Raw genomic sequence first — 9,573 nt, forward strand, 5'->3', positions numbered from 1 at the left:
CTCGGTGCTGTGGTTCTATCTGAATCCGGACTGCGATGGGTCTAGGATGTTGTTGTCCTCGAGGCGATTTTCTCGATTACCTTCGCCGGGAAGGGGAGCAGGGAGATGGGCCGGAAGTTCTTGAGATTCTTGGGGTCCGCCTTGGGCTTTTTGAGGAGGGTGTTGATTTCGGCGCGCTTCCAGCTTTCCGGGAATGTCGCTGTGTCGAAGGAGATGTTGATGACCTTCCGTAGTTGGAGTGCGATGGTAGCGTCTGCTTTGTTCAACATGTGTTGCGGGCAGGGGTCTGCTGGCGATCCTGTGCGGATGAAGTTCATGATCTTGCGTGTCTAGTCGTTGTTGACGTGGGTCCAGGAGGTCAGCTGGTTGGTGCAGGTGGTGGTCGGGTGGGGTCTGTCGTGGTCCGGGCGGACGGGGTGTTCAAACTGTCATGGATGTCGGCGATCTTGCGATGGAAGAAGGTGGCCAGTGAGTCGCACAGTCCTTGCGAGGGCAGGAAGTCGTTGGTGTTGGCGCTGGGGTTGGAGAGTTCCTTTACTATGCTGAAAAGCTCTTTGCTGTCATGTGTGTTGTTATCCAGGCGGGCTTTGAAGGAAAATCTCTTGGTTGTTCTGATTAGGTGATGGTGTCTACAGATGGCGACCTTGTGGGCTGCATGGCTGTCTGGTGTGCGGTCGTGGAGCCATTTCTTCTCCAGCTTCCTGCATGTGCGTTTGGAGGTCTGGAGTTCTTCGGTGAACCAGAAGGCTTTCTTGCTGGGGTGGTTGATGGAGGGTTTCTTTAGCGGGGCGAGAGTGTTGGCGCAGTCTTCGATCCACTGTCTAAGGTTACGGGTGCGGCGTCTGGGTCGGTGGGGTCGGTGGGCGGGTTCTGGGCGAGGGTGGAGGTCAGCTGGTCCTCTGTAACTTTGGTTCAGCAGCGGCGAGACAGCTGTTGGGTGCGGTGGTGCGTGGTTGGTTTCTTGAATGTGAAGTGGATGCAGCGGTGGTCAGTCCAGTGGAGTTCGGTGGTGTTGTTGAAGGCGACGTGGGTGCTTGGGGAGAAGACTGGGTCGAGCGTGTGGCCGGCGGCGTGTGTGGGTTCTGTTACGAGTTGTTGGAGGCCGAGGTTGGCGAAGTTGGCCTCGTTGATGTTCTCGAGATAGAAGTTTATGTCCCCGAGGAGGATGTAGACCGTGGAGGCGTGTGTGTGGGTTCTGGCGAGGTTGGCGGTGGAGTCGCTGAACAGGGCCCGGGATCCGGGAGGTCTGTAGACAAGTGTTCCTCTGAGGGTGGTGTTGGGGTCGGTGTGGATCCGGAAGTGGAGGTGTTCGGCGGAGTTGAGGGAGTCGTCTGCGCAGGTGTGGACCTGGAGGGTGGACTTGTGGACGATGGCTATTCCTCCTCCGATTCCGTTGGTGCGGTCTCTGCGGGAGATCTTGTAGCCGTCAGGGATGGACCATCCGCCTAATGAACTCCATCCATTCAGGCTCGCCAACCGACCCCTGCCCCCACCACATCTTCCACAAAGCAGACTCCATCATCGCACCCCATCTCCGTGATGTCATCAACTGCTCCTTCAACTCCGCTACCTTTCCAGAAAGCTGGAAACACGCCGAACTCAACGCCCTCTTGAAGAAACCCACAGCGGACCCCTCTGAACTTAAGAATTTCCGCCCTATCTCCCTCCTCCCATTCCCTGCCAAAGTCATTGAGAAAGCCGTCAATAGACAGCTCGCCGCCTTCCTTGAATCCAACAACTCCCTCGACTCCTCACAGTCCGGCTTTCGTGCCAAACACAGCACCGAAACCGCCCTTATTGCAGCGACAGACGACATCCGAACGCTACTGGACAACGGAGAAACAGTTGCCCTCATCCTACTCGACCTTTCCGCCACCTTCGACACAGTCTGTCATAGCACCCTCACACAACGCCTCAGCAACATCGGCATACAAGGAAAAGCCTTGGACTGGATCATATTGTTCCTCACCGGAAGAACCCAAAGAGTCCGACTCCCCCCCTTCATATCAAAGGCCACCGAAGTCATCTGCGGAGTACCACAAGGATCATCACTCAGTCCCACCCTCTTCAACGTTTACATGAGCCCCCTTGCATCCATCGCGCGACAACACAACCTTAACATCATCTCTTACGCTGACGACACCCAGCTGATCCTCTCCCTTACCAAAGACCCCAACACCGCCAAAACCAATCTTCATGAAGGCATGAAAGAAGTAGCCGAATGGATGAAAAACAGCCGCCTACAACTCAACTCAGACAAAACGGAAGTCTTCATCCTAGGATCATCCCCCTCTGCCTAGGACGACTCATGGTGGCCATCGGCCCAGGGCACGGCACCCATACCCACAGACCACGCACGTAACCTAGGTTTCATCCTAGACTCCTCCCTCTCGATGACCAGACAAGTCAACGCAGTCTCATCCTCTTGCTTCAACGTACTTCGTATGCTCCAAAAAATCTTTCGCTGGATCCCCACCGAAACAAGAAAGACGGTCACCCACGCACTGGTCACCAGCCGACTGGACTATGGAAACACCCTCTGCGCCGGAACCACATCCAAATTACAGAAAAAACTCCAACGCATCCAAAACGCATCAGCCAGACTCATATTGGACATCCCGCGCCAAGCTCACATTACCGGTCACCTGAAAGACCTCCACTGGCTTCCCGTCAACAAGAGAATAACGTTCCGTCTCCTCACCCACGCACACAAGGCCCTCTACAAACTAGGACCCGAATGCCTCAGCACACGACTGTCCTTCTACACACCGACCCGCCAACTAAGATCCTCCAATCAAGCCCTCGCCGCAGTTCCGCGCATCCACAAATCCACCATGGGAGGAAGATCCTTCTCCTACTTGGCGGCCAAAACCTGGAATTCTCTCCCCAATCACCTCCGCTTTACCCAGAACCACATTTCCTTCAGGAAGGAACTTAAAACCTGGCTATTCGATAAATAATGCCCCCTTCCCCCAAGCGCCTTGAGACCCTCTGGGTGAGTAGTGCGCTATCTGAACTTGAACTTGCTGTGGCGATGTCCGGTGCAAAGGAGTCGTTCCACCAGGTCTCGGTGAGGAAGACAACGTCTGGGGTGGAGGTGTCGAGCAGGTCCCAGAGCTCGACGGCGTGTTTGCGTGCGGAGCGGGTGTTGAGGAGTATGCATCGAAGGTGGTTGGGTTCGGTCCTTTGAGGTTTGGTGGTTCTGTCGCATGTGAAGTTGCAGGTGAGGCAGGAGAAGGGTCCGTGGGTCTGTTTCGGGGTGGCTTGGAAGCAGCGGCTGTCTCGGCCGGTGTTGAGGGGGTGGAGGGTGTTGGCATCGTATCAAAGTCTAGCGTTGTGGCGTGTGCGAGGTCCATGGGTTCTGGCGCTGGGCATGGTCCAGGCACGGACGGGCGCAGATGGTCTTGCCTTTGGCGCGCCATCGGCGCACAATAGGCACGCGCGCTGTGCGTCCGAGCTGCGGTCGCCATTTAAGGCGAAGAAGGAGGGAGGAGCAGCTGGGAGCGGGGCTGCGAGGGGGCGTGGCCTCAGGAGGAGGTAGCGGGAAAAACAAGGAGTACAGAAGGAAAAAGGGGGGTGGGGGTGTCGGGCTTGCAGAAAAAAAAATCGGAAATGAACACTGGAAAAACAGAAATTGAGACAATACACGGCACAGTACAATCTATGCTGCAAGACCCAGGGGCAGCTCAGATTTGGCTATGTTGTGCAGGATGGTGGTACGGTACAGAGAAAAAGGCAGCCTGAATGGCAATTGGGATGGTTTGATCAATTGAAGGCAAATCAAGGCCTGAATGCAACACCCCGGTTGCCATCATGTAAGTAGACTGAATTACCTAGGGTGGTAAAGTGCATAGCTTTGATCCTTCATAAAAGTTCTTTGATTCCCCCTAACGTGCATAAATAGGAGAAAACCATCTTTCAACTACCCCTCTCACACAGTCCAAACGTTTCCCCTGAAAAAGGTCCAGCTCTACAGCAGAAAATGAAGTAGACTCGCTGGGACAGAATCAATGGCGCTGGATTGAGTCAGAAGGGTGGGTATGATTTCCTTACCCCTTGGCGTCTTTCGCATTTGGATGGAGGACGGCTGTTGTGGGGCGAGGTAAAGCCATACTGTTAGGTCCGCGATCAATAGGACGGACAAATGTAGGGAGGTGATGGTGCTGGCAATGGGCAGGCACTGAAACAGTACCACTTACAGACTGAGAAGCTGTCTCTACAGATGAAGTTACCAAAGGAGCTGCTGCCAAGGTAGCAAATATGCGCCACTCATCATGCTCAATTTCCTTATTTTAAGCACCCACTGCCCGCTTGATATATCCATCCAGGGAAGAAGAATTAGGGCCAGTTTCAGCTTGAATAGGCCTTTGTGCTTTACCATTGTGAGGGCAGAACAATAGGAATAAAAACAACAGCACCTCTGAATCCTCGAAGACTTAAGCCAAGGAGGTGGCCCAGTCAAGCCTCTTCCGAGCGCAGACAGTCCCGCTCTTGCCCAGGGCGGGATGCAAAGCACTTTTTAAGCACTGATTTGGTAATGTGGGCTGCCCCTCCTCCTTACCAACACAGAGGGATGTTGGGGGGGACGTAGCCCTACCCCAGCCTGCCAGAAACAGAATCACAGCACTTGATAGTACCAGTGCTGAAGATTATTTAAACCGGTTTTGAAAATGTCATTTATTTGATTCATGAAGGCACCTTTAGCCAAAGTGTGTAAACAAGGAGCAGTACAAGTAAAAGAACGTACAATCAACCCAAACAAACCACAACCAAAGCCAGGATGTAGGGCGGGTAGACAGTATATAATTTTTTAACCAAGATACAAGTGATGACAAAGCAGCAGCAGATCTGAGAGTAAAGGTAGCTGATTCCACAGCATAAGAGCCAATGACGTGAATGATAGAAAACGTGAAGACTCGAGTGAGTGAAGATATGTAAGGAGCAGTAAGAAAATGTTAATATTTAAAAACGATTCAAAGAAAATTAAATGTGAATTGTGAAGACAAAGGTAACCAGTGAAATTATTGCAAATGGGGGGGGTGGAACAGAAGAGCGAGATGGAAGAGAAAACAGAAGGTGAATGTAGCAAACCACGAACTTTGCCAGTTATCATGATAGCTTCCACTGCAATTTCATACAAATTCTTCCTGAGCTTGAATCTGCACAAATAAATGTCCTTATTAAATCAGAACAAAACAGACGATCTTCTTTTTAAAAGAAGATTGTCTGTTTTGTTCTGATTTAATAAGGACATTTATTTGTGCAGATTCAAGCTCAGGATATATTTGTGTATTGTCTATAAGGTAGAGAATTTTCCCTACTGGCTGGCTGATGGTGGATGACCATTACCTTATCCTCTGAGCTATTTTTGGAGTGCTATCTTACTGTTTTTCAACTCAGCACAATTGTCACCCAGTCATCTGGCTGCTATTGTATCATACAAATTCTTATATAAATGCGTAAGAACATATTCATTACAATCTCTCCTATTTAATATGATCTAAAGATGATGTAAAAAAACGTGTAGATAAAACAGTGATGAGTTGTGTCTGTATTTTCTCCAGACAAAGAATACTTCCTTTTGAAAAGTGTCTTCAAAGTAACATCACATTTCATTGGAAATTAACATCTTCAGAATAATAGAGTGCCTGTGAATCTTACTCTGGCCAAATATCTGAAAGGGTTGAAAAAGAATGGGTTTGAGTTGAGAGAACAGGAAGCAGTGGCGCTCTAAGCAATGTGATCACTGGCCTGAACTGTTCGTGCAGTAGGCACGCGGTGCAAAGCAGGACAGGGGAACACAAACCCAATAGGAAAAACAACCCCTGCACTGGTGTAGGAAGGCCTAAACCAAAATAGAAGAAGAACAGATCCTGTGCACACGCTAATGAAGTCAGTAGTCCTGATGTCAGGACTAGAAATTACGTGCAAAATGAAATATACGTGAAAGTTCAAATAAACGTCAAGCACAAAGGTTCATGTAGATGAAGAATATTTATAAGTCAATTGTTGGTCAGTACAGAAAATAATAGCCAGCCGACACGTGTTTCGTCACACCATGAAGGAGATGTGACTCATCAGGGCTGAAGGCTACAATGTAATCAAGATCGTGGTGGCGGTAACTAATTGAATGCCAGCCACAAGTGTGTAACTGAAGGAATGAGTCGCTAAGTACCCCGCTCATCGAAGTTTATGCAGTGTGTTATTTCACATGTAGTTACCAGAAGGTAAAAGACTGAAACAAAATTACAGAATATTTTGTTTTTTAGCAATGCCTAAACTCTCACTCAGCCCCTGCAAGCAGCAACACAGTTCCAATACTTTTTTAATGCTCTTCGACCACTGAGCCTAGTTAATGTTCCATTTAGCACTATTTCACAAATGTCAGCCCTGCAATATAACTGCCCTATATTTAAACACACTTTTATTCAGAAGAACAAAATGTAGCGGAAATAAAAAATGTCTGAGGTAGCTGACATTTGGACAGGAACTGGGCAATAAGATAATACTTGAGAATGTGCTCTGAATGTGTATGCTCCAATAGGTAAGAACACTCAGCATGAACATTCTGTATGGAACACATATACCCACCTCCCCTTTTAGGTCATCCTTACTCTGACTGGGAAACTGTGCTCGTCCTGAATAATGATAGCACTCAAATGCCAACTCAGTTAAAGTCAATAACGTGCAGTAAGTACCTCGTGGGATAGAAGATTAAGTCACAGCGTGTTTTGGGGTCTGCAAACGTCCTTTTATGGGCCAGGCTGCGGTGACAGTTTGACCGCTAAGCCCCAATCAGTCACTGAAGTCAGCCTAATGTCCGTTGGCCGGTATCCATGCTTCAACGCAAGTCACTTGGCGATAACTTCATCGCTTCCGGGTCTCGGTGGCATCAGAGCCGATACCACTCTCGGCCGAACACGCTTTGGGAAGTCAATCTGGGAGTAGGAAGCCGCGGTAATGTGTAAGGTCGCCTAGGATTGGATGGTTGGCAGCCCCTCAGCCAATCGCGATGCGCGATGAACATTCTGAAGTGCTGATTGGCTGTGAGGGCCGCACGAGCTTGTGTCCTTGGAGTGCTCCAGTCTCAGTGTTAGGAGCGGATTTCGATGTCGGTTTAACGGAAGAGGTTCGGTCAAAGACGGAGCGATGGCAGCCTGTGTCGGCCCGAGCAGGCTACCCTTCTCCCCACCCTTCACTCTGACTGGCAAGATGAAGAGGATATGGGGCGGAGGCGGCAGCTGACCCGAAGTGATCGATCATTAAGCGTTGGTGGGTCCCAGTAATGGGGCCACCGCCGCAGTCGGTCGGTCAACTGAGTGATCAGTTCGTGACTGACCGCCGTCCCGCTGTTCACTGCTTCTAATCTGCCGGACGCTCAGGTTGGCCGGTGGCTGGTACAGGGCTTGGACGGCGGCCGGAAGGATCAGGGGAAGGCAATGCTCCATGGCACGTTTGAATCTTTGTATTGCATTTTCAAGCAGAGAAATGCATAGGTTACAGAATGTAAAAGCAGAAACACCTAGAACATGTATCAGTCATATGAGCCGGCTCTGGTATGCGCAGTCCGCTCTCTTCAGTGTGTTTGAAGAACAATCTAGACACAGAAGTATTCTTTGGAATTCGGCATTACGAAAGCAAACTTCTAATGTTAAAGAACTGTTTCAAAAATAACCTTAAAGGAGTGTAAACTTATATTTTCTTTTAACGATATCTGCTGCTAATCTGTGTGATGAACCGGAAGGATTTTCCTCTCTTTAAAATACTTTAAAAACAAACTTTTCCCATGACACACATACTAGGGTAGTGACATGAGATGAGGAAAGTGATTATTTTGGTATCAGTGTGATGTATATAATTATCAGAAGTGTTTTGTTACATAAACAACTCTTTTTTTTTTTTTTTTTTTTTTTTTTTTTTTTTGTCCTCATTTTCGCCCTTGGTATATCGCATCAAGCACTAGGAGAGAGGAATATACTGTCTCAGATATACTGGTAGTGCCTTTCGCCAAAAGACGATATCGACGCTCAGTATTATCACAACTCTCCATGAAGCACAAAATATAACCATAGCAGGGTGATGTTGCTGCAATTCAATACCCATTACCGTTGGGGGGAACCATTGGGTACATCGGAAAAGAAGGGAGGGGAGTAGACCAAGCAGCTTAATCATTGGACAGTGGGGAAAAAAAAAACCCACGGTCAAATATCAACTAATTCCAATTCAAAATAAGGCAGAAGTTATGTTTGTCGGGATTGCCAGATCTTACAAGGTCGACTTTAGATGTTTGCAGTATTGAGATGCGCCAGTCCAATAGTGTAGGGGGTGTTGGTTCTTTCCATTTTCTACAAATTTCCTTTCTGGCCAATAACATACAATAAAAAAGAAGATTTTTAGCAGGGCCTCGAACTCCTGGGGATATTCCAAAAATTGCAATCATTGCATTAATTGAGATAGCTAAGCCCAATGATGTAGACAGCAGTTTGCCAATTGAATCCCAGTAGGCGGACAACAGAGGGCATTCAAAAAACATGTGCATGTCTGAGGCTGCTGACAAGACACATTTGGGGCAGGGAACCGGGGAGTCTAAGGAAGATTTGGATAACCGCTGTTGTGAATAATATGCCCTATGAAGGGTAAAAAGATGGTTCCTCCGCAACCACGCTGGTTTCACAATGTCCCACAAGATCTTAAAAGAGGAGTGCCAGATGTTATCAAGGTCCTGATCTATAAAGGAAGAGCTCCACAATGTGTCGGGTAGATTGAAAGCTCCATCTGTCTCTTCCAAAAGTAAGGTATACCAGACTGAAATCTCCTTGCTTACGGGTGGTTTATCCAGCATCAGGGCCACTAAGCTGCTATCCCCTGCCAGCTGGTATCTCCCTCTAACTGTCCTCTGCGAGTGGGCACAACTCGCCATCTGTAGGTATTTGAATCTGGAGAGACCCGGCCCAACTCTAGCTAGTAAAGTATCCCAAGGGAGGAGAGAGCCATTTGTAAACAGGTCCCCCAGACCTCCAAACCGGCCTCCCTCAACGGTGTTGCCAAACTATCGAGAAGCCATCCCGGACATCCCGGGGAATCCCACAAAGGGGACCTAGATGTAAAGTAGCCCACTTTTATGTCGTCTCTTAGCTTAACCCATGTTTTTATGAATCCCAGTAAAATCTTCAGCTTCACCTTTTTAAAAAACTTAAGATCCCCAAACTTAAACAAAAACCTGTGTTGGCCGACTCCCTCTCTAAGTAGTGCGGAAAACATAGTACCTATTCCCAGGGTTGTAGGAGTTTTAAGCAGCATCCTTGCATTGGAGAATTGAAAAGCCCACGCATATAGTTGTAGATCTGGAGCTGCGAGGCCCCCCTTTTCTCTCCTACGCCTGATTTATTCCCATGCTATACGGGCTATGCGATCATTCCAAATAAAAGAACTAATATCGCTTTGTAGTTTTGCTATAATGGAAGGCTCAAAATAAAGCGGGACAGTGCTAAACAAAAAGGAAATTTTGGGCAAAATAGACATTTTAACAAGGTTGACTCTACCTAGAATAGAAAGCAGGAGTGCAGACCAAGA

At 48.4% G+C, this 9,573-nt stretch overlaps 1 protein-coding gene across 3 annotated transcripts in view; it reads right to left on the reverse strand.

The window, feature by feature from the left end:
• The window catches only part of CMC1 (C-X9-C motif containing 1), a 310,123-nt gene extending 303,183 nt beyond the window's left edge, over positions 1 to 6,940 (reverse strand). The window contains exon 1 of one of the 3 annotated variants that reach the window (XM_078663953.1): positions 6,699 to 6,940. The gene's annotated coding sequence lies outside the window, so the exon portion shown is untranslated. The remainder of the gene's footprint in view (positions 1 to 6,698) is intronic. The other 2 variants (XM_078663954.1, XM_078663955.1) reach the window with 2 other exon arrangements.
• Between the last annotated feature and the right edge of the window lie 2,633 nt (positions 6,941 to 9,573).

This window comes from Lissotriton helveticus, chromosome 10 (assembly GCF_964261635.1).
Source record: "Lissotriton helveticus chromosome 10, aLisHel1.1, whole genome shotgun sequence".
Classification (NCBI taxonomy): Eukaryota; Metazoa; Chordata; class Amphibia; order Caudata; family Salamandridae; genus Lissotriton; species Lissotriton helveticus.